General features: G+C 37.4%; 1 protein-coding gene across 13 annotated transcripts in view; it reads right to left on the reverse strand.

Annotated features, from left to right (window-relative positions):
- LOC149167293 (protein ZINC INDUCED FACILITATOR 1-like) overlaps positions 1-23,412 on the reverse strand; it is a 639,590-nt gene that overhangs the window by 155,984 nt on the left and 460,194 nt on the right. The window lies entirely within an intron of this gene.

Raw genomic sequence — 23,412 nt, forward strand, 5'->3', positions numbered from 1 at the left:
TGAATATATTGCATCTTGTGAAATTAATCATTGCTTGGATTATTTGATGATAATGATTGTTGGTCGTGGAATTATAAATTTCATATTTCTGCAGCAGTTGATAAACAATTATTTAATCATTAACTCCATAAGGCACTGATCTTAGGCATTCAAAAGCCAATTAATTTTTAAGTGTCGCTAAGCTTCAATCAAGTGCTTAACTGCCTTGCTGTGTCTCCCAAGCCAGCTGCTTCCCAGTTGGTTTTCCTTTATCCCATAGGGTCTACCCCCCTTAGCCTAGGGAGACGGCTTAAACGGAGAGATCGGGGATCAGGGTGACAGCCCCAAGTCTGAGCGTTGTTGCGCTGCTTAGACACTCTACGAAACAACATTTTTTGGCACCGTTGCCGGGGATACTTTATTCTCAGTGTTTCAATGACTTTTCATTTCTCATCTTTTCATTTGGGCCGGCAACAACAACATTTTTGGCACTATTGCCGGGGATATAGTTTTTTTCTGCCCTTGTTTTATTTGACATTCATCATTCATTTTCATCTCTCATTTGAGTCGGCAAAGTCAACATTTTTTGGCACATCTCATCTTTTCCGCCATTCATTAGCCTGTCAAACGGCCAACATTTCCTGGCGTCATTTGATCTTTTCATCGCCCTATCTTTCATCATCTCGTTAATCGTTTCATCTGTAACTTTAGCACCTGGACTTCTCGGATCATTTCTTGTTTGGGTGGTGACTCCATTTCTTTTCATTCATTTATTCTCAGACAAGAAGCCCTCCCTCATATCTGATTGTTTGTTGCTTTTTGGATCCTAGAGTTAGATTCATGTTCAAGTGGCGACTCCACTTCTTTCATCTCTTGATTTTCTTGAGCAGAGATCTCTCTCTATCATCCATTTGGTCCCTCATTATTCATCATGGATTTTTCGTTTACCCCTTGTCATTTTACTGATGTTCTCTGTTGACCACTACATGTCAACTTCCCATAGCAAGTACACCCCCTTTTCTTCGCAAAAGGGATAGCGCTTGATTGACATGTCCGTGCCATTCGACAATCATCGTCGACTTGATCATATTATGTTGTAAACCCAGTCTGCATGTGTGAATTGTAAATAATCTTAGCAGATATGAGTCATGTATGTAAATTGCCTAGGTGGACCTAATTTTCTAGTGATAATCTACGTTCCGGAAGGTTTTTTGTCTCACCGATCCATGATCGGCAGAGTTTTCCTTCAGCCTAACCCCAAAGCAGGAATGAATTTTGTCATTAGAATCTTAGAAGAATCCTAGTGTGTTAATCTGCTAGATTATAGTTGTGTCGCAGAACTGGGTGGTTTATGAGGGTCTATGTCAAATGGGTTTTCCCCCTTGAGATGTAAAATTGTAAAAGTCATGATGTAAAGTGTCTTGAGGGTTAGAAAATGTTTTAATCCCCTCATAAGTCCTAAGTCCTAGGTCCTAGGTGATTTTTCCAAAGGCTAAGTTCGAGGATCCATTTAAAAATAAATAAAAATTAAAAATTAAAAAATTGAAAAGATAAAAAACAATAAAAAAATATATATATATATATATATATAAAAGATATAAAAATAAATAAATAAATAAAAATAAAAACAATAAAATAATAATATTTTTGAGTAAATAAATGCAGAATTTCAATTTTTTAATACATTAAAACTTCGACGGATGAGATTGAGAGATATCTTGATCCTCATCGACGGTCGAGATCATTTTGACATGGATCACTCGAACTAGCCGTTGGGGATTTTTCCTTTAAATAGGGTGCTAGGGGTCATTTGAGATCATTCGATCTGTGAGTCTTGTGCTGAAGAAAGCTCTCTTGTAAACTTTTTCTGGTGCTAATAAAGAAAGACTTTGGGGTTGAAATCCTGCTGGTGTTACTTTCCTGAAGTGTTGTGAGCTGTTTTGTTTTCCGCATATTTTTATTTCTCAGCCATTAGTAATAGCTTGATGTAGAGTATTGTTGAACACAGGTATCTTGTTCACTTACTAGGGTTTGAATGGTAATGGTATTTCTGAAATAATGGCAGGTATCTCCATTACATCTGGAATCTAGTTCTTTTTTTTCCCTCTTTATTGATAGTTGAAGTGAGCTGTGCAGGAAACCCTTATTGAAGAAATCAGTGGGCGTTTGGGGAAGTTCTCGGCTGAACCAGTCAACTCCCACAAAGCATTTTCTTGCAGAGCCCAGCCAGTTTCGATCCTAGTTTTATCATTTAAGTTTATTTTATGAATGCATGAGAGTTTTTCTAAAGTATCTCATAGTAAAATTGAACTTCTGAAAATATTATTGATGATAACTGACAAATCTCACTGTTGTAGAGCTATAATTCTATAAATATTGTAATTTTTGACCAGTTTGCAGGGTTTTAGACTCTACCCTTGCATATATATATTCTTTGGGTGTTTGTTTTTTCATTACAGGTTGTAGGTCTGAAAATAAATCTTGTGGGAAACCAGATCTAAGCCCTTGAGGGTAAGATCTGGCCCAGAAATTAGTTTTTGCAGGGTCTCTGTTTTAGCTGTCCAAGGGTTTCAACTTCTGTTACTTTCAAACCTGGAAATCTTTTGAGAGGGTTTCATCTACAAAACTGAAGATAAGTGGCTCAAGTAATTTCATCAGAGTCCCTGGAAAGTATTTTCTTTAATTGTTGGTTGCCTGGTGGGATTTCGCCATACATTTCGAATTTTCGTTTGGAGCCTCAGCCCTGCTGTCTGCTTCAATTTTTTTTATTTTTATTTGGCTGCTCCAGAGCCTACAAAAAAAGAAAAAAAAAAGAAAAAAATCTAAATCCATTCATTTGCTGCTAAATTTGCATGCAAGCCTCATCAGGCTTATTCCCTCTTTCCTGCGCGCTATTTTTCTTACTGCCATCCAGCCGCGTGTAGCAGTTCCACACCCCTCTGCCTGCTCACTGTCGTCCTTGCAGTCTCACGCTGCCTCAATCCTTCAAAGCCTGTGTGCAAACCCATCAGATCAGCAAAATCTTTAGCTGCTCCTTTCCGCCGTCAAAGTTTCATTCGACCTGCAGCAGCACATTGAAACAGCGACTTCATTTTTTTCTTTTGCACAGCGTCTATCTCTTCTCCTCTTTACGCAGCAACAATCGCAGCTCCTTCACCTGCAAACCCCTGCTGATCCTGCGATTATTCCTCTCATTGCCTGACCTGCGTTCTCCATTTGCTGTCGGCTTCTTTTCTCCTGCGCATTATCTATCAAATCTCGCTGCCTTATCGAACCTGCAGCATTGCCGCGGTCTCCTCTGCAAGCTGTGGACTCCTTTCTAGCTGCTTGAGCTCCCCTCTTGGTCGCTACCATTCCTCGTCCGCCGCCAAAATTTCCAAGGACCTGCACGCACCAGTCATGCAAAACAACAAAATCGATTTTAATTTCATATGCGTGTTAGAATCTTAGGGTTAATACAAATTTTAGAATTAAATTTTACCTTTTTTGTTTTGTCTTAGTTTTAAGTTAAGCGCATATTTTCTTTTATGAAGTATGTTAAGTTAAAATAAAATAAAATAAAATATATATATAATAATAATAATAAAATTCAATTTTCATTTATTTTTTTAAGATTAATTCAAATTTAGCATTATTTTATTTTGACTCTTTAAAACAAGGAAAATAAAAAATATAATTTTGATTTTCTTTTTCTTTCTTTTATTTTTGTGTAGTTTCAAGCCTCATTTAGAATTAGTTTTAGGCTTTGTCTTTGTTTTTTTAGTTTAGTTTAATTTTGTTTTAAATTTAGTTAGTTTTGTTTAAAATCATAAAAAAAGGGGTTATTTTTCTTTTTAGATTTTAGATTAGACTTTAGTTTTAGATTTTGATTAAGTTTAGATTTAGTTTTGTTTAAAGTAAATAAAAATAAAAAATTCATAAAAAGTTTAAAAGTTTCTTTTTACTTTTTTGATTTTAGTCTTAGATTTAGTTTTAAATTTTTGTTTTATTTGAAAAATATAAAAATATTTTGGAAATTTTTTGCCAATTTCAGTCTTGGCTCAGGAATTTCTTATGTCTTATCTTTTCTGCTGAGGCTAAAACTTTGATGTGGGAATATTTGTCATTTCTTTATATGGTTAAACATGCTTAAATGTTCATTTGAAGATTAACTACATGAATGTGATCTCTGGTTAGCGCTTATGTGGTTGTTTAAAGCACTTTATCTTTCAAGATTTTAATTGCTGGAGTATCATTAAGCCATTAAGCATTTATTGATTATCTCGCATTTGGTAAAAGTTAAGCTTTGTTTGAGTTGTTTGATGGTTAACGATTGTTAATGAGCCCATATTCCTGCAGCATTTGATAAATAATCGTTTAATCATTCATTTCATAAGGCACTGCTCTATTAACTTAATAAAATCAATTTAGTGCTTGTTTCCCTTCGTGTCTCCCAACCCAACTGGTTCCCAGTTGGTCATTCATTATCCCATAGGGTCTACCCCCCTTAGCCGCGGGAGACAGGCTTAAACGAGGAGATTGGAGATCAGGGTGACAACCCTCTGTCTGAGCGTTGTCGTGACAATCTGTGCGACAACATTTTTTGGCGCCGTTGCGGGGACAAAGTTTTTCTGTCCTTGGTCCTTTCCTTTCAAGCTTTTCCGTGTTTCACTTCCTGTTCGGATGGTTACTCCATTTCATATATTATCTACAAGAGTGTATACTAGAAGACATCCAAGCAATTTGTGCAATCCTGCTCCTGATCCTGAAAGGGCCCTCAGGGTACGATTACACAAACTCTCTTCTCGTACACTTCTTGTTAACCTTGGACAAGAAGCCCTCTCTGATATCCATTTACTTTTTACTAGTCCAGTTGAGCACGACATCATGGACATATTCGCCCCGTGTAACTTTGCTAACATTCAGGGTTATCCCAATGATACTCCAAAGCATGGAATGGATAAATTGCCTATCTTTCAGGGAGATAACGCAATCAGTGCTAATTCACATCTGAAAGCTTTTAGTTCATGGCTAGGGAAGTACGCAAGGACCGTTGATTTTAATCATGAAGATGTTAAAATGACCCTTTTTGTTCTGACCTTGGAGGGTGATGCTTTAGATTGGTTTACGGAAAAGCCTCAAAATTCATTTGATTCCTTACAATCGATTGTTAATGCCTTTAAGGAAAAGTATGGAGATAAGAGAGAAGGAAGACACCTTGTGAAAGCTATCAGCGTAATCAAAAAGAGAGAAAATGAAACTGCTGAAGAATTTAATAAAAGGTTTAATGATATTATTAAAGAATTACCTCAAGACTATAAACCTACCGACAAATCTCTTCGAGATTTTTACATTGATGCCTTTAGTCCTGAGCCATCTTATGAATTAAGGCGTGCTAGACTTAATGATTATAGGGAATGCCAAGCCTTAGCTATCGAGCTTGAAAAGGACAAGGCGGCATCTGGGAAGTCTGAGATCCTAGGTTTCGATAGGGCTGCTACGAAGCTAAAAGAACCTAAAGGAAAAGCAGTTCAAGAGCCTGAAAGCGAACTTGTTCTCAAATTGCTCCAAAAGATTGAAACCATGGAAATTAATCATAATAAGGAGATAGCTACTTTGTAGAATAGGTTGATCCAAATGGAAAGAGCGCAAACGCAAAATTTCCAACCTCGAAATAACAATAATAGAAATAACAATTGGCAAAAGAAGGGTCAATCTAGTGAGCAGAGACCTCCTAATCCGATAACTAATTTGGTTGATAATGCTCCTCCTTATTGTCGGGTTTGTGATGCTCTTCATGAAGAGGCCACTTGCCCCATCGTTAAAAGGATCTTAGATAACAGGATGTTTGGGACAGGTGATCAAATAAATGTGGTAGGTAGCAAGTTTCCTTTGTCTATGGATGATTGGATAAAGGTCAAGGAAAATAGTCGTGATGTTATGAATCCTTCATCAGCTTTTAGTATAAATAACCTTGAAAATGAAGATGACATTTTGGCTAGGTTATATGGTGAAAAACCCTCTCCCGAGCAAATCTTGGAAATTGCTAGAGATAAAGGTTTGACCTATCAGAGAAGGGATAAAGATCAAAGCGGGAATCAAATTCCCCCTCGAACTTTTAACCCTGGTTTAAACTCTGGATTAGATGTCGATTTGGGAAGTTGGTTTAACAATGCAAAAATCTGGGTTCCTGTCTCCGAGATTGCTAAGATCCCTTCCCAAAGAGATAAGTTACTAAAAGCTATCCAAGGTCCTCAAATAAATACTTCTCAACAGAAGATTTGGGAAGTTGACTATCACGATGCTCCCATATATTTGCAAAGCTTGGATGCTGATAACAAAGATCACTATCCTTTCTTTATCACCTTGTTAGTTAATGGATATAAATTGAATAATTGCATGTTGGATTCTGGTGCATCAGCTTGTGTAATGACTAAAAGGGTCATGGAACAGCTTAAATTAAGAGTTTCTAGACCTTACTATAACATATGTGCCATGGATTCTAAGAAAATTTAAGTGCATGGTTTGATCAAAGATTTGCAAGTTCGTCTATCAGTTTACCCAGACATCATGATTGTCATGGATATTGTTGTTGTGGATGTGCCTGATGCCTGGGGTATGCTTTTATCTAGAAAGTGGGCCTCTGATTTAGGAGGAAGTATTCAAATGAATTGGTCATATGCTATGATTCCTTCTCCTAGGGGTGATGGTTTTGTAAGACTAAATAGAGAGCCCGAAAGAAAATTTCATGTCGAAGATCCTAAGAGACCTCACAACGAGATAATCAAAGAGCAATCTGACATTGGGAACTATGCCATCATGTCTAATTTCATAGTTCCTCCCAATGATAAGATTAAGGATCTCAATGATAGAGTTTGGTACATGTACTTCGATGGTGCATCGTCTAGGCATGGTAAAGGTGCTGGAATAGTGCTTAAATCTCCCCTTGATCACATTTTCAAGTTTGCCTATCGATTAGAATTTGAAGCAACCAACAATGTCGCTAAATATGAGGCTATATTGTTGGGTCTTGAATTAGCAAAATTTTTGAAGATTAAGTTGCTTAGCATTCAGGGGGATTCTGATTTAATTATCATGCAGCTTAAAAATAAATTCACATGCAAAAATCAAAGACTAAGGAATTATCGAAATGCTGTGTGGGATACTATGGAGCACTTTGATGCCCTTGACCTCGAAGCTATCCCAAGAGAGCAAAATAGTTTGGCAGATGAACTTGCTGTAGCCGCTACTACTTTCCAGTTATCTGATGGGCTGATTAAGGATAAGATCAAAATGGAAGTAATATTTAGACCATCTGTTCCAGATAACTCAGAGCATTGGCAAGTCTTTAATGATGAAAAGCAAGTCATTCGTTTTCTTGATAGTTTGGATGAGTTTGAGGATTTCCGGATAGATTCTAAGGAGGATGGATCTTTAAATCATGAGCATATCATAAATCCTATTCCTAGGAATGTGGTTGCCTTAGAGCAACATTTTGATCGGCATGATGCCACGAAGTTGAGAGAAGAAAATAAGATGGACCCAGGCGAATATCTCGAGATAAACATTGGTACTTCTGAAAACCCAAATATTGTTAAAATTGGTAAAGGTACTAATGTGGAGGAAAGAAAAAAGTTAACTAGTTTACTTCGCGAATATCGAGATGTTTTAGCTTTTTCTTATGATGAATTAAAGGGCTATAGGGAAGATGTCATGGAACATACTATCCCCTTAAAAGATGAAAATGCTAAACCCTTTCGCCAGAAACTTAGGCAAATTAATTCTAAATTAGTCCCTTTGGTTCAGAAAGAACTTGCGAAAATGCTTGCAGCAGGAATTATCGCTCAAACCAGGCATTCGACATGGTGTTCAAATCTGGTGATTGTTAGGAAAAAGAATGGTACGATAAGGCTTTGTGTTGATTTTCGAAACCTTAATCTAGCATGCAAGAAAGATAATTACCCTTTGCCAAACATGGAAACTTTGTTGCAAAGAGTAACCGGTTCTGGAATGATGTCGTTGCTAGATGGTTTTTCTGGGTACAATCAGGTATGGGTTAGAAAGGAGGATCGTCATAAAACCACATTCACCACGCCATGGGGTACCTTTGAATACATAAGAATACCGTTTGGATTAACCAACGCGGGGGCTACATTCCAAAGGGCTATGGATTATGCTTTCAAGGGGTTAATCGGGAAATTTATTGAGATTTACCAAGATGATCTTATTGTTTTTTCTAAAGATGGTATCAGTTATGTAAATCATCTTAGGCAGGTTTTCGATAGATGTAGAGAATACGGGATTTCTTTGAATCCAGCTAAGTCTATTTTTGGAGTAACAGAAGGGAAATTACTTGGCCATATCATTTCTAAGGATGGAATCAAGATTGATCCTGAAAGAATTGAAGCAATCCAAAAGATTCCTCTTCCTCATAATCTTAAATCCATTCAGTCTTTCCTTGGAAAGACAAATTTTCTTAGAAGGTTTATTCCAAATTACGCAGAAATAGCTAAGCCTATTCAAAGTCTTCTAAAGAAAGATGCAAAATTTGTTTGGCAAGAAGACGGAAAAAAGGATTTTCAAGAAATCAAATGTGCTATTGCAAGAGCTTCTGTCTTAGTTAGTCCCGATTATTCCAAGGATTTCATGATTTTTTCTTTCGCTTCCGAAGATACCATTGCTAGTGTCCTGCTACAAAAGAATAAGGATGGTCACGAGCAGCCTATTGCTTTCATGAGTAGAGCACTTCAAAATTCCGAATTGAAGTACAATACCATGGAAAAGCAGGCTTATGCCTTGGTCAAGTCTCTTAAGCACTTCAAAACTTATGTGGGTTATTCTAAAATCATTGCTTTCGTCTCACATTCTGCTGTTAAAGATATATTAACTCAAATTGATTGCTTAGGGACTCATGCTAGGTGGGTTACTAAAATACAAGAATATGATTTAGAGATCAGACCCACCAAGCTAGTCAAAGGCCAAGGTTTGGCTCAAATGTTGACTGAAGGTAACGAAAAGACTCTTGGTTTGTTTTGTCTTAGCGATCTATCTTCGTTGGAGTTGCAAATATTAGCAGAGCATGAGTGGTACCAAGACATAGTTTATTACTTGATGAATCTTGCATGTCCTAAACATTTAGCTGCTCATAAGAGAAGGGCTCTTAGACTAAAAGCCACTAAGTATTGCCTTATGAAGGATGGCCTTGGATGGAGAAATCCTGAGGGCATAGCGCTTAGGTGTGTTGATGACGTTGAGTCCAAGAAATTAATCTCTGAGTTTCATTCAGGATTTTGTGGTGGTCATTATGCTGCTAGAACTACTGCCCACAAAATCCTGAGAGCTGGTTATTATTGGCCTTCAATTTTTTCTGATGTGCACAAGTTTGTTAGAGCTTGTCAAGCCTGTCAACTATTCACTGGGAAACAGAAGCTTGCTGCCCTGCCCTACGACCTGTCATTGTAGAGGCACCTTTTCATCATTGGGGTCTGGACTTCATAGGGAAGTTCCATGAAAATTCTAGCAATGGCTACTCATGGATTTTGATTGCTACAGATTATTTCAATAAATGGGTTGAGGCCATTCCTGCTAAGAATTCCACTGAAAAGGTTATTATGGATTTCATTGAAAATAACATCATTACTAGATTTGGTGTCCCTGCTAAGATCACTACTGACAATGCCAAAGCCTTTAGTTCCTCAGAGTTTTCATCTTTTTGTTTCAAGTATGGCATTATCTTATCTCATTCGTCAAATTACTATCCTCAGGGTAATGGTCTGGCCGAATCAAGTAACAAGAATCTCATAACCATTATCAAGAAGATAGTAGGAGATAATAAGAGATCATGGGATAGCAAAATCAAGTATGCTTTATGGGCAGATAGAATCACTAAGAAGAAAGCTACTGGTAAATCTCCCTTTGAATTAGTTTATGGCTTGGATGTAACCTTACCTGTGCACCTGAAATTGCCAGCCTATCAGCTCCTTCAGAATTTTTCTACTAATAAAGATGTGGTTCATAATAGAATTGATCAGATTGTGGAGTTAGATGAAGATCGTAGGACAGATTTTGATACTATATGTAAAAATCAATTTAACATTAAGAAAAGCTTTGATAAATTCTCTCGATCTAGATCTTTGCAGGTGGGAGATATGGTACTTCTTTGGGATCGCAAAAATGAAAAACCAGGAAAACATAAGAAGTTTGACAACTTGTGGCTGGGACTGTACATCATTCGAGATATAGCTGGACCAAACTCATTCCACTTGAGCAGATTGGATGGCGAACCACTTGATCTACCTGCAAATGGCCAAATGCTCAAGTTGTTCTTCAAAGATGATATCTGATGCCATAAGGCATCCTTTGTATTGTATTTCTAACCCTACTCCTTGTTATTTCAGCATTTTATTTCTGATTTAGGATTAGATTTACCTTCCTTGTTAATAAATGAAGAGCTTCTATCTTTCATGTGCTTAAATGTTATATGATGATTTTTGAATGGACGCTACTTATTTCTGTTGTGTGTTGCATGGATGCAGATTCTGAATTCTCACATTCTTGCAGTGCAGCAGTGTGTCCCCAAGTAGAGCGAGATGTTGACCACTACATGTCAACTTCCCATAGCAAGTACACCCCCTTTTCTTCGTAAACGGGATAGCGCTTGATTGACATGTCCGTGCCATTCGACAATCATCGTCGACTTGATCATATTATGTTGTAAACCCAGTCTGCATGTGTGAATTGTAAATAATCTTAGCAGATATGAGTCATGTATGTAAATTGCCTAGGTGGACCTAATTTTCTAGTGATAATCTACGTTCCGGAAGGTTTTTTGTCTCACCGATCCATGATCGGCAGAGTTTTCCTTCAGCCTAACCCCAAAGCCGGAATGAATTTTGTCATTAGAATCTTATAGGAATCCTAGTGTGTTTATCTGCTAGATTATAGTCGTGTCGCAGAACTGGGTGGTTTATGAGGGTCTATGTCAAATGGGTTTTCCCCCTTGAGATGTAAAATTGTAAAAGTCATGATGTAAAGTATCTTGAGGGTTAGAAAATGTTTTAATCCCCTCATAAGTCCTAGGTCCTAGGTGATTTTTCCAAAGGCTAAGTTCGAGGATCCATTTAAAAATAAATAAAAATTAAAAATTAAAAAATTGAAAAGATAAAAAACAATAAAAAAGAATATATATATAAAAGATATAAAAAAATAAATAAAAAATAAATAAAAATAAAAATAAAAATAAAAATAAATAAAAATAATAAAATAAAATAAAAACAATAAAATAATAATATTTTTGAGTAAATAAATGCAGAATTTCAATTTTTTAATACATTAAAAATTCAACGGATGAGATTGAGAGATATCTTGATCCTCATCGACGGTCGAGATCATTTTGACATGGATCACTCGAACTAGCCGTTGGGAATTTTTCCTTTAAATAGGGTGCTAGGGGTCATTTGAGATCATTCGATCTATGAGTCTTGTGCTGAAGAAAGCTCTCTTGTAAACTTTTTTTGGTGCTAATAAAGAAAGATTTTGGGGTTGAAATCTTGCTGGTGTTACTCTCCTGAACTGCTATGAGCTTTTTTGTTTTCTGCATATTATTATTTCTCAGCCATTAGTAATAGCTTGATGTAGAGTATTGTTGAACACAGGTATCTTGTTCACTTACTAGGGTTTGAATGGTAATAGTATTTCTGAAATAATGGCAGGTATCTCCATTACATCTGGAATCTAGTTCTGTTTTTTCCCTCTTTATTGATGGTTGAAGTGAGCTGTGCAGGAAACCCTTATTGAAGAAGTGGGCGTTTGGGGAAGTTCTCGGCTGAACCAGCCAACTCCCATAAAGCATTTTCTTGCAGAGCCCAGCTAGTTTCGATCCTGGTTCTATCATTTAAGTTTATTTTATGAATGCATGAGAGTTTTTCTAAAGTATCTCATAGTAAAATTGAACTTCTGAAAATATTATTGATGATAACTGACAATCTGGCTGTTGTAGAGCTATAATTTTGTAAATATTGTAATTTTTGACTAGTTTGCAGGGTTTTAGTCTTTACCCTTGCATATATATATTCTCTGGTTGTTTGTTTTTTCAATACAGGTTGCAGGTCTGAGAAGAAATCTTGTGGGAAACCAGATCTAAGCCCTTGAGGGTAAGATCTGGCCCAAAAATTAGTTTTTGCAAGGTCTTTGTTTTGGCTGTCCAAGGGTTTCAACTTCTGTTACTTTCAGATCTGGAAATCTTTTGAGAGGGTTTCATCTACAAAACTGAAGATAAGTGGCTCAAGTAATTTTATTAGAGTCCTTGGAAAGTATTTTCTTTAATTGTTGGTTGCCTGGTGGGATTTCGCCATACATTTCGAATTTTCATTTGGAGCCTCAGCCCTGCTGTCTGCTTCAATTTTTTTTTTTTATTTGGCTGCTCCAGAGCCTACAAAAAAAAACAAAATCTAAATCCATTCATTCGCTGCTAAATTTGCATGCAAGCCTCATCAGGCTTATTCCCTCTTTCCTGCGCACTGTTTTTCTTGCTGCCATCCAGCCGCGTGTAGCAATTCCACACCCCTCTGCCTGCTCACTGTCGTCCTTGTAGTCTCATGTTGCCTCAATCCTTCAAAGCCTGCGTGCAAACCCATCAGATCAACAAAATCTTTAGCTGCTCCTTTCCGCCGTCAAAGTTTCATTCGACCTGCAACAGCACATTGAAACAGTGACTTCATTTTTTTCTTTTGCACAACGTCTATCTCTTCTCCTCTTTACGCAACAACAATCATAGCTCCTTCACCTGCAAACCCCTGCTGATCCTGCGATTCTTCCTCTCATTGCCTGACCTGCGTTCTCCATTTGCTATCGGCTTCTTTTCTCCTGCGCATTATCTATCAAATCTCACTGCCTCATCGAAACTGCAGCATTGTCGCTGTCTCCTCTGCAAGCTGTGGACTCCTTTCTAGCTGCTTGAGCTCCCCTCTTGGTCACTGCCATTCCTCATCCGCCGCCAAAATTTCCAAGGACCTGCACGCACCAGTCACGCAGAATAGCAAAATCGATTTTAATTTCATATGCGTGTTAGAATCTTAGGGTTAATACAAATTTTAGAATTAAATTTTATTTTTTTGTTTTGTCTTAGTTTTAAGTTAAGCACATATTTTCTTTTATGAAGTATGTTAAGTTAAAATAAAATAAAATATATATATAATAAAATTCGATTTTCATTTAGTTTTTTAGATTAATTCAAATTTAGCATTATTTTATTTTGACTCTTTAAAACAGGAAAAATAAAAAATATAATTTTGATTTTCTTTTTCTTTCTTTTATTTTTGTGTAGTTTCAAGCTTCATTTAGAATTAGTTTTAGGCTTTGTCTTTGTTTTTTTTAGTTTAGTTTAATTTTGTTTTAAATTTAGTTAGTTTTGTTTAAAATCATAAAAAAAAGGGGTTATTTTTCTTTTTAGATTTTAGATTATACTTTAGTTTTAGATTTTGATTAAGTTTAGATTTAGTTTTGTTAAAAAAAAAAAAAAAAAAAAAAAAAAATTCATAAAAAGTTTAAAAGTTTCTTTTTACTTTTTTGATTTTAGTCTTAGATTTAGTTTTAAATTTTTGTTTTATTTGAAAAATATAAAAATATTTTGGAAATTTTTTGCCAATTTCAGTCTTGGCTCAAGAATTTCTTATGTCTTATCTTTTCTGTTGAGGCTAAAACTTTTATGTGGGAATATTTGTCATTTCTTTATATGGTTAAACATGCTTAAATGTTCATTTGAAGATTAACTACATGAATGTGATCTCTGGTTAGCGCTTTATGTGGTTGTTTAAAGCACTTTATCTTTCAAGATTTTAATTGCTGGAGTATCATTAAGCCATTAAGCATTTATTGATTATCTCGCATTTGGTAAAAGTTAAGCTTTGTTTGATTTGTTTGATGGTTAACGATTGTTAATGAGCCCATATTCCTGTAGTATTTGATAAATAATCATTTAATCATTCATTTCATAAGGCACTGCTCTATTAACTTAATAAAATCAATTTAGTGCTTGTTTCCCTTCTTGTCTCCCAGCCCAACTGGTTCCCAGTTGGTCATTCATTATCCCATAGGGTCTACCCCCCTTAGCCGCGGGAGACAGGCTTAAACGGAGTGATCGGGGATCAAGGTGACAGCGCCTGGTCTGACCGTTGTCGTGACAATCTGTGCGACAACATTCTCCATGATATTCCGGAAGTGGCCATTTCTAAATTGCCTTTGTTCTCGGGTGGTGATTCAGTCGCTGTTAGAAAGCATCTAGGCAAGTTTTCTCATATAATGTTCATATATTGTAGACCTCCTCAGTATGATCATGAAAATGTCAAAATGCGTCTATTTGTCTTTTCTTTAGAGGGTGATGCTTTGAATTGGTTTAATAATTGTTCTAAAGACTCTTTCACCTCTTTACAAGACATTTTCAATGCTTTTAAAGATAGATATGGTTATCAAGATAGCTCGCCTTGTGCCCCTAAAATTGTGCAACATAATGAAAGTAATCTTATGAAGGGTCCAGCTGTCGATGAAAGATTTCAAGACAATTCTTCATATCAGAATGTGCCATCCACCTGTACCGTTGCAGATCAAATCCATGATAGTGGAAAAGCAGGGACAAATTGTAAAATCAGTGTCGACAATGAAAGGGAAAATCAGAAGCAAATTATAGAAGAACTAATGCGGCTGGTAAAAAATATGGAGATCAATCAAGAAAAATTTGTAACTGATTATGCCAATGATATGAGAACTTTATGCACCCACCTGGAAAAACGTGATAAGGAGATGGAAATCATGAAAATTAAACACTCTGATCACGTAACCGACATGCAAAGTCAGCATGCTAAGGAAATTGAGACCATGAAAGCTAATCATGACAGGGAAATTAATTTTATGCAAAGCAAGTTATTAGCCCTAGAGGAAAATATGATGATCATGGAACTCAATCATTCAAATCAAGTGACTGCCATGGAAGCAAGTTATCAGAAAGAAATAAGTGTTATTCAGAACAAGTTGTCAACTATGGATGATGAAATGACCATCATGAGATTCGATTATAATAATCAGTTGGCTACCATGCAAGCAAATCATAAGAAAGAGATAAACTCTATGCAACATTGCTTGATGACCATAAAGGCAAAGGACAACAAAGTAATAAAAGATATGGAAGCTAGTCAGATATGTCTTCAAAATAAGTTATTGACCATGGAGGAAGACCATGCCAGGGAAATCAGTACTATGAAGGTTGAACACTCTAGCCAGATGGATGCCATAACGATACAGGTACAGAAATTTCAGCATCAGTCAGAGGATGAAAGAAACAAGGAGATGTCAATAGATCAGAAGCCTCATTATCTGCTGCAACAAGCTCCATCTTATTATGAGGTCCTTTGTTCCATTGAAAAGTGGCTAATTGAAGGTGACCTGGATAAAATGGAAATTAATAATCAGGTTGATGCTCACACGGTTAATCCACCAGTCATAGAAGATCAAGTTATAACTCATGACACCTGTGAGACTGATCCATCATCCTTGACAGAGCAGATACAGAATGAAGAAAGACATGTCATGCATATCTTACATACTTCATCTGAGAGTTTCGAAGCAAAATGTTCCACATCATCAGTGGTACAACCTGCCATGAAGAAAAAGCGCAAGAGAAAGAGAATTAGAAAAAGATTTGATGCATCAGATGGCCGCAAGCAACTTGATTTCCAGATAGGAAAAAGTCTTACCATATGTAAGATTGGATATGGCACATTCGAGAAGCAACCGACAGATTTGCCTGAAAGTAGGCAAATGCTTAGTATACACTATATTGAATGCATCTGATGCCGTGGGGCATCCTCTGTATTTCTAACCCTACACTTTGTCTTTTCAGCATTTCATTTCTGTTTTAGGATTAGATTTACTTTTCATGTTACTAGATAATTGATAAATGAAGAGCTTATATCTTTCCTGTGCTTAACATTATATGATGATTTTTGGATGGACGCTACTTATGTTTTGTTGTGTGTTGCGTGGATGCAGATTCTGGATTCTCACATTCCTACAGTGCAGCAACGTGTCACCAAGTAGAGCTAGATGTTGGCCACTACGTGTCAATTACCCATAGTAGTACATCCCCTTTCTTTGCAAAATGGTAGCGCTTGATCAACGTGTCCGTGTCGTTCGACTATCATCATCAGCCTTATCATGTTATATTGTAAACCCAGTCTGCATGTGTAAATTGTAAATAATCTTAGCAGATCTGTGTCATGTATGTAATTGCCTAGGTAAACCTAATCTTCTAGTGATGATCTACGTTCCAGAAGGGTTTTTGTCTCACCGACCCATGGTCGGCAAAGTTTTCCTTCAGCCTAACCCCAAACCCGGAATGGATTTTGTCATTAGAATATTTGGGGAGTCTTAGTGAGCTAGATTGAGTCTATGTAAAAGTGATTTGGGAATAATCCTAACTATTTGGTTAGTTTATTTTATTACAAATTGCTTGATCTGCTAGATTATATTTGTGTGGCAGAACTGGGTAGTCTATGAGGGTCTATGTCAAATGGCTTTTCCCTTTTGAGATGTAAAAATGTAAAAAATCATGAAATAAAGTGTCTTGAGGGCTAGAAAAATAATTAAACCCCTCATAAGTCCTAGGTCCTAAGTAATTTTTTCCAAAGGCTAAGTTCAAGGGTCCAATAAAAATAATAAAAATAAAATAAAATAAAATAAATAAAATAAATAATAAAATAATAATAAGTCAAAGTTTTGAGGAAATAATGCAAAATTTTAATTTTTTAATATATTAAAATGCATTTAAAATTTCGACGGATAAGATTATAAGAGATTTTGATCCTCATTGACGGTTGAGATCTTTTTGACATGGATCAATCGAACTAGCCGTTGGGAAATTTTTCTTTAAATAGAGTGTCAGGGGTCATTTGAGATCATTTGATCTGGGAGTCTTGTGCTAAAGAAAGCTCTCTTGTAGTCATTTTTCATGTGCAATAAAGAAAGACTTTGGGGTTGAAATCTTGCTTGTGTTACTCTTTCGGAAATGCTGTAAGATGTTTTATTTTTGTGCATGATTTTAAATTCAGCCATTGATGATAGCTTTATGAAGAGTGATTTTAAACACAGGTATCTTGTTTAATCACTAGGGTTTGAATGGTAGTTAAATTTCTAAATATGATGGCAGGTATCTCCATTAGAACTGGATTTTAGTATCATTTTCTCCCTCTTTGTTAATGGTTGAATTAAGCTATGCAGGATATCCTTGATTTTGAGTTTACTAGGCGTTCGGGGAAGTTCTCGACTGAACCAGCCAACTCCCAGATTGCATTTTCTGAAGAGCCCAGTTGGTTTTGATCCCGGAATTATCATTAGAATTTCTGTTGTAGATGCATGAAGGGTTTTCTGAAGCACCTCATATCGAACTTAAAATTTTGAAAATATTTCTGTGGCATACTGATAAATCTGGCTATTTAGAGCTTTCAAACTGTAAATACTGGAATTATTTAGTTAGGTTTTTTTTTTTTAGTTTCATCCTTGCACATATTGTTTCTGGGTATTTTGTTTTGCCATCGCAGGTTACAGGTATGAAGAGGAGATTTTTGTTTGAAGTCAGATCTAGGCCCTGGAGGGTGAGATCTAGCCTCAGAATCAGTGTGGCAGGAGTATTTATTTGTTTTCAAATTTGGAAAATTTCGTGAGGGTTTCATCAGGCAATTTAAATCAGGAAGGATTTAAAATTTTAATTAGGTTTCTGGGCCACCAATCCTGCTACTTGCGTTTTCAATTTCTCCGCTGTTTGAAAAAAAACTCGATTTTTTTTTTAATGCTGTCTGCACCCTAGGGTTTCATTTTTTAAAATTCTGGGCGAATTGTGTAAAAACCCTTTATGCTTTTCTATCTCCATATTTGTTACCATCTGCATCAATCCATTTGCTGACTGACTCCAAACTTATTACGCTACCTAGCTGCTCGCTTTCCCCTCGGCCTGGTTTGCAAATCTGCTGTTCCAAATGTGGCTCCTTCCTCAATCCAACGCTACCTTATTTCCTGCAAGCAAACACACCACCTACGCATCTCTCTAGTCGTTCCTCCCATCACTGTGTTTTTCACCAAACCTCTGCCAACCCCGTGCAGCCCTCCATACCTATCTGCTGCGTCTTTTCCTCACCCTTTTGAAAAATTTCTGCCATCATCCTCTGTGCTGCTACCCACATCCATCCTCACGCAACCTCATCTGCGCTTCTCCTCAAACCCGCTGTCGTATCTCCAAAGTCCTCATTCGCAGTCTTTCTTTGCTACCATTGAAGTCTTCATTCCACGCAAGACCCATCGCACTCCTCTCCTCATGCTGCCAGCCTCAACGTATTTCCCTCTCCAATTTTCCACAATACACCCACAAACTCAATCTGCAGCTCCACGCCCTTTCCACGCATACCTCAACTTCCCTCAACTGCTGCCATCCGACCTGCCTAATCTGCAGCTCCCTTTGCCCTACCCGCGTCCAAACTCCTTGCTCCTTTACGCCGCCGGATTCCCTTACACTCGCAAACATAATACGCACAGGGCCTTTTTTATTTATTTCACTTGCAATAGTTAAGGTTTGGTATGTACATACATTGGTTTAGTTTTAGGTATATAAATGAATTTCATTAAATTTTAAATTTAGGACTTCATCAAAAAAATAAAAATTTAGATTTGATTTAGGTTTTAGATTTGAATTTTTATTTAGATTTTAAATTTCATGTAATTTCATTTTGTTATATGTGCTCGATTAGGTTTAAGGTTTAGATTTTAATTTTTTATGTTTTGGTTTCATTTTTTTTAATTTTTTGTTTTGATTTTAGATTTATTTAAATTTAGTTTTGTTTTGTTTAAATTTTGACTTTAAAAATAATATCAAAAAATATAAAAAAGGCATAAAAAAGTTAATTTTAGGGTTTGATTTATTTTTTGTTTAGATTTTCATTTAAAAAAAAAAATTTGTCACATTTAGTCTTAGTGGATCTTCCTAAGAATTGTCACATTTATAATTTTGGTATATTTTGTGCTAAGGCTAAGTTTTGAAAGAAAAGATTTTTTATGTTAAGAGGGCTTAAATTTTTTATCTGGAGTTTGACTATTGGAAAATGATAATTTTTTCTAGGTCTGGAATTTTAAGCATAATCATTTTTTTGTGGATACTTAGCTTTTAAATTTTGTAATTGTTTCAAGTATTTAAGCTTTAGAAATTTAATTGCTGGAACATTGTTAAAGCATTGTGCATTTATTGAATATCTTGCATCTGGTGAAATTAATCATTGCTTGGATTATTTGATGATAAATGATTGTTAGTCGTGGAATTACAAATTTCATATTTCTGCAGCAGTTGATAAACAATTATTTAATCATTAACTCCATAAGGCACTGATCTTAGGCATTCAAAAGCCAATTAATTTTTAAGTGTCGCTAAGCTTCAATCAAGCACTTAACTGCCTTGCTGTGTCTCCCAAGCCAGCTGCTTCCCAGTTGGTTTTCCTTTATCCCATAGGGTCTACCCCCCTTAGCCTAGGGAGACAGCTTAAACGGAGAGATCGGGGATCAGGGTGACAGCCCCCGGTCTGAGCATTGTTGCGCTTCCTAGACATTCTGCGCGACAACACCTCCCACATCTCAAATGCCTTTTCCTTCTCAGCTATGTTTTGTACTACATGATCCTTGACCCTATCAAGGAAGATGCTCTTGACCCTCGCCATTGCCTCCTCGTACTTGTCATTATCATTGGGATCGACTGGGATAGCTATTACCTTTAAGGCGAAGTTCTTGACACGATTTCTGTTAAGTACAGAAAGATTCTGGCCTTCCAGACTGCAAAGTTCGATGCTCCATCTAGCCTATCCTGGTCTCTTACTCCGTGCAGTGCCATGATGCTCCTCTACTTCCCTCTTGGAAGTTCTCCGTTTGACTCCTCTGCATCTCTACTTCCCGTCTGGAAGTTCTCTTCTGGACTCCCTCTGAGTCCTGATTTCCCTCCTAGAAATCCTTCTACTGCTGTCAAGATGCCCCCTACTCTGATTGTCTTGTGCAACCGCACCACTAATCTGGGTTCCTCGGCTAGAAACCCTCGGTAGCAACTCCTCTTGGCCTTTCTCTGTCAAGTATTGTTCTGACTACAGTGCCTCACCAGCTCCACTCTGCAATATTCCCATAGCCTTCTAAACCCCAACAACCTGAAGGTGAGAGCTCCTAGGCTCTGCGCAATCCCGGCACTAGCAACCCGGCCTCCTTAGCCAACTGCGTCAGCCCTCCCATCCATTGTGTGGCTTCGCGTGAGGCTCCCTTTGCCTTCCTTAGCCTCTGCGCTGCCTTTTCCCAGCTTACCTTTGATGACGCAGGCACTACGTCACCCTTCACTTGTTGCTGCTATGCTAGAAACAACTTCTGTCACCTCAAGACAATTGTTTTCTGCTGCTATCACTCCGCTCAGCTGATGTCCTTAGTCCTCCTCTGAGCTGCAATCACGCTCTGATACCATGTTGAAGTTTCTAAGTTTATTTAGTTAGAAACCCTCGATGCACTTTATCTGATTTATTCCTACCTACTTGTTATTTTACTTAACAATTTATTTACAATGTAAATACTGAAAATAAACACTAGTGCATTCTCAACATATTACAGATAAACAACTAAAGGAAACAGAAACAATCACACCATATGACACCATTATTTTTGGACTAATGTTCCCGGAAAAACCAAATGTGGGAAAACCGGTGAAGCTATCTGAGGGTTTTCTTATTAATCAATATCAGAGTACAATCTGGGTGCTAAAACTGGCCTACCCAGCAGAGAATTTCCTTGGTAGTAATACCTCTCAGTTTCTGACAAATCTCCTGGCTGAAACCTCGGATAATCCTTCCGACAGCTACTCAGCACCAATCTGTGCCAGAAACCCCAACATCAGCCTCTCTCTGGACTGTGTCAGCCCCTCTTTGACCAGTGTTGGCCCTGCGTCACCCCGGATGGGTATGCGTCAGCCTTAGGAGGCCCTGCGTCAACTCTCTAGCCCCCTGCGTCAGCAACGCTGGCCTCTCTGAGGCTCTACGCAGCTCTTGGCTGCCTCTGCATCACTCTCCCCGGCTACTGCGCTGCTCTCTCGACACTATCTCTGCCTCTTTGTCTCTCTGTACTCAAATGTCGCTCAGCTGCGTCTCCCGATCACTAATTCTATCTCTCTTAGCAAACCCCGCTCTAGAGAATAGAATGACTGATCACTCTAGTGTGTTCTCCAAGTGACCCTCAAACCTCCTCTTATACTTTTCCTATTGACATATCAACGACCGAGATTAAGTCCCTAATCAACGGCTAAGATTAGATCTGGCTTGATCCATGTCTTCTGAACCATTCTAAAACAGTTTCATATTAATTTCCATTAATATTTTATTTTCCCTAAGTTTAGACTTAGGGACTCCATTAAAAATATTAATTATTTTAATATCTCCTGAATTGTTTAGAATCTTCCCAAACCCTTTCTGGCTATTGGAGATCTCATGTGCCCCAACCTCTCCACCAAATTTCGTGGCTAGAGCACATCCGATGCTACCCCAAATCAACATTCATCTAACAGGAATACCATTCTAGCCTTCCATATGCCAAAGTTAGAGGCTCGGTCAAGCCTGTCTTGATCCCTGAGTCCTGTTGTGGCCATCTCTATGAAACCCAAGTAATCTAGAGACTAAAACAACTCCTTCTTACTCGGACTTCCTTCTGCTACTCGCACCCCTCACTGGAATGTATAGATATGCCTTACTTGCCTCCAAAAATCCTTCTTCGGCACTGCAGTGTCTCAACTGGGAAACTTGCAATAACTGACGAGTCTGCTATGGCCTCCTAATGCTAGAAATTATGGATCTCCTCTTAGAAACTCCCTTTGAATAAATCTGAATATCCCCTCACTCTGTGTGTTTTCTCTTCCACCCCTGTGCAAGTATGCAACTGCAACCCTTGCTGCAAATCTTTTGCACCCAGATCTGATACATCTGCACAACGAATCAACTGATCTACTCACCGAAACTGCTTCTCGACAGATCCACTGCCTGCAAACTATGTTTTTGAGGCTATTCGAACTTTTCCCCAAGCAGGATCTGGAAATCGAACCCTCTGCCTCTGCAATTCTCACCCCTCGCTGGAAACTATGTAGATCTGATCCTTGTGCTTTAGAGCTCCCTTTAAAACTGCATGATCTACTGAACTTTCGCCTTTGAGTGTTATGAATATTTTTACTCATAATCTCTATCTATATACATAAATCTTATTTAAATGAAAAAAATAAGTAAATAATAAGATAATAACAAATAAATAAGAATTAATAGGTTAATCTAATTAATGCCCATCATTTATGAGAAGGCATTTATGTCAAGAGACATGATCTTTAAATCCTTGTGGCCAGTTAGCTCCTATAAAGGAGAACTGCCCAAGGTCTTGTAAATCATCTTTTGAATATCAAATAATAAATCACAATGTTTTTATAAATGAGTATCCAAGTGGTAAATCCCGTGTCAAGCTTTTTGTGCTCCAGTGGTATCAGAGCTTCGTTGTGTTCCCTCACCTCACGTGCTCTGCTGCTCACACACCTCAACCGTTCGCTCCACCTGCTGCCTGAGTCCCTACGTCCCTGTCGTGCTCCCCTGCTGTCCAAACACCAAGTTTCCGCCTCACCTGCTGCGTGCGTCCCCAATCCTTCATCCCTCCCGAGCTCCCTCTGTCGCCTTACATGCTTCTGCTATCGCCGCCTTACACCATTCTGCTGCCGCCTTACAACGTTCTACTGCCACCATTATCGTGCCCACATCACGTGCCTTCCGCATCACCTGATTCGCTGTCCACTATAGCCTACTCCTTCGACCCCATCGCTGCCTATCCCCGTTAACCAGTTCGCTCATAGCCGCCTTTGCCCATGCACTTTCCATTCCATTGCCAAACTAACTCTGTTGCGACCATCCGACCAAGTCTGACACAGTTGTCCTGTCTCGACACTCGATTTGCTCGTGTCATAAATCTCTGTCCAAACGAAAAGGCATGCTCCATTTAAAATCGTTTGGATTAATAACATAAATTTTAATTTTGATATGTATTTTAATCATTATATATAGTTATAATATATAACTATATTATATTAAATAGTTAATTTTAAAATCATATATATATATATATATCAAATAATAATTTAATTATTATATTAAAAATAATAATAATTATTATTATTATAATATAAAAAAAATTTGGGTCTGCTAGGAGAAAGAAGAACAAAATGGGAAGTAGTAATAATGACAACAATTGAAAGAAATTTCAAGAAGAAATCAACAAAATGCGCAAGCGCCTTGACGATGCCGAAAGAAAGCAAGATGAATTCAGGAAGAGCCAAGACCAAATGGCAGAGACTATCATAGAAATAAAGAGCATGATGAG

The sequence above is a fragment of the Pinus tabuliformis genome, chromosome 5_1, assembly GCF_031772625.1.
Source record: "Pinus tabuliformis cultivar Carrire ecotype Pingquan chromosome 5_1, CPIR1, whole genome shotgun sequence".
Classification (NCBI taxonomy): domain Eukaryota; kingdom Viridiplantae; phylum Streptophyta; class Pinopsida; order Pinales; family Pinaceae; genus Pinus; species Pinus tabuliformis.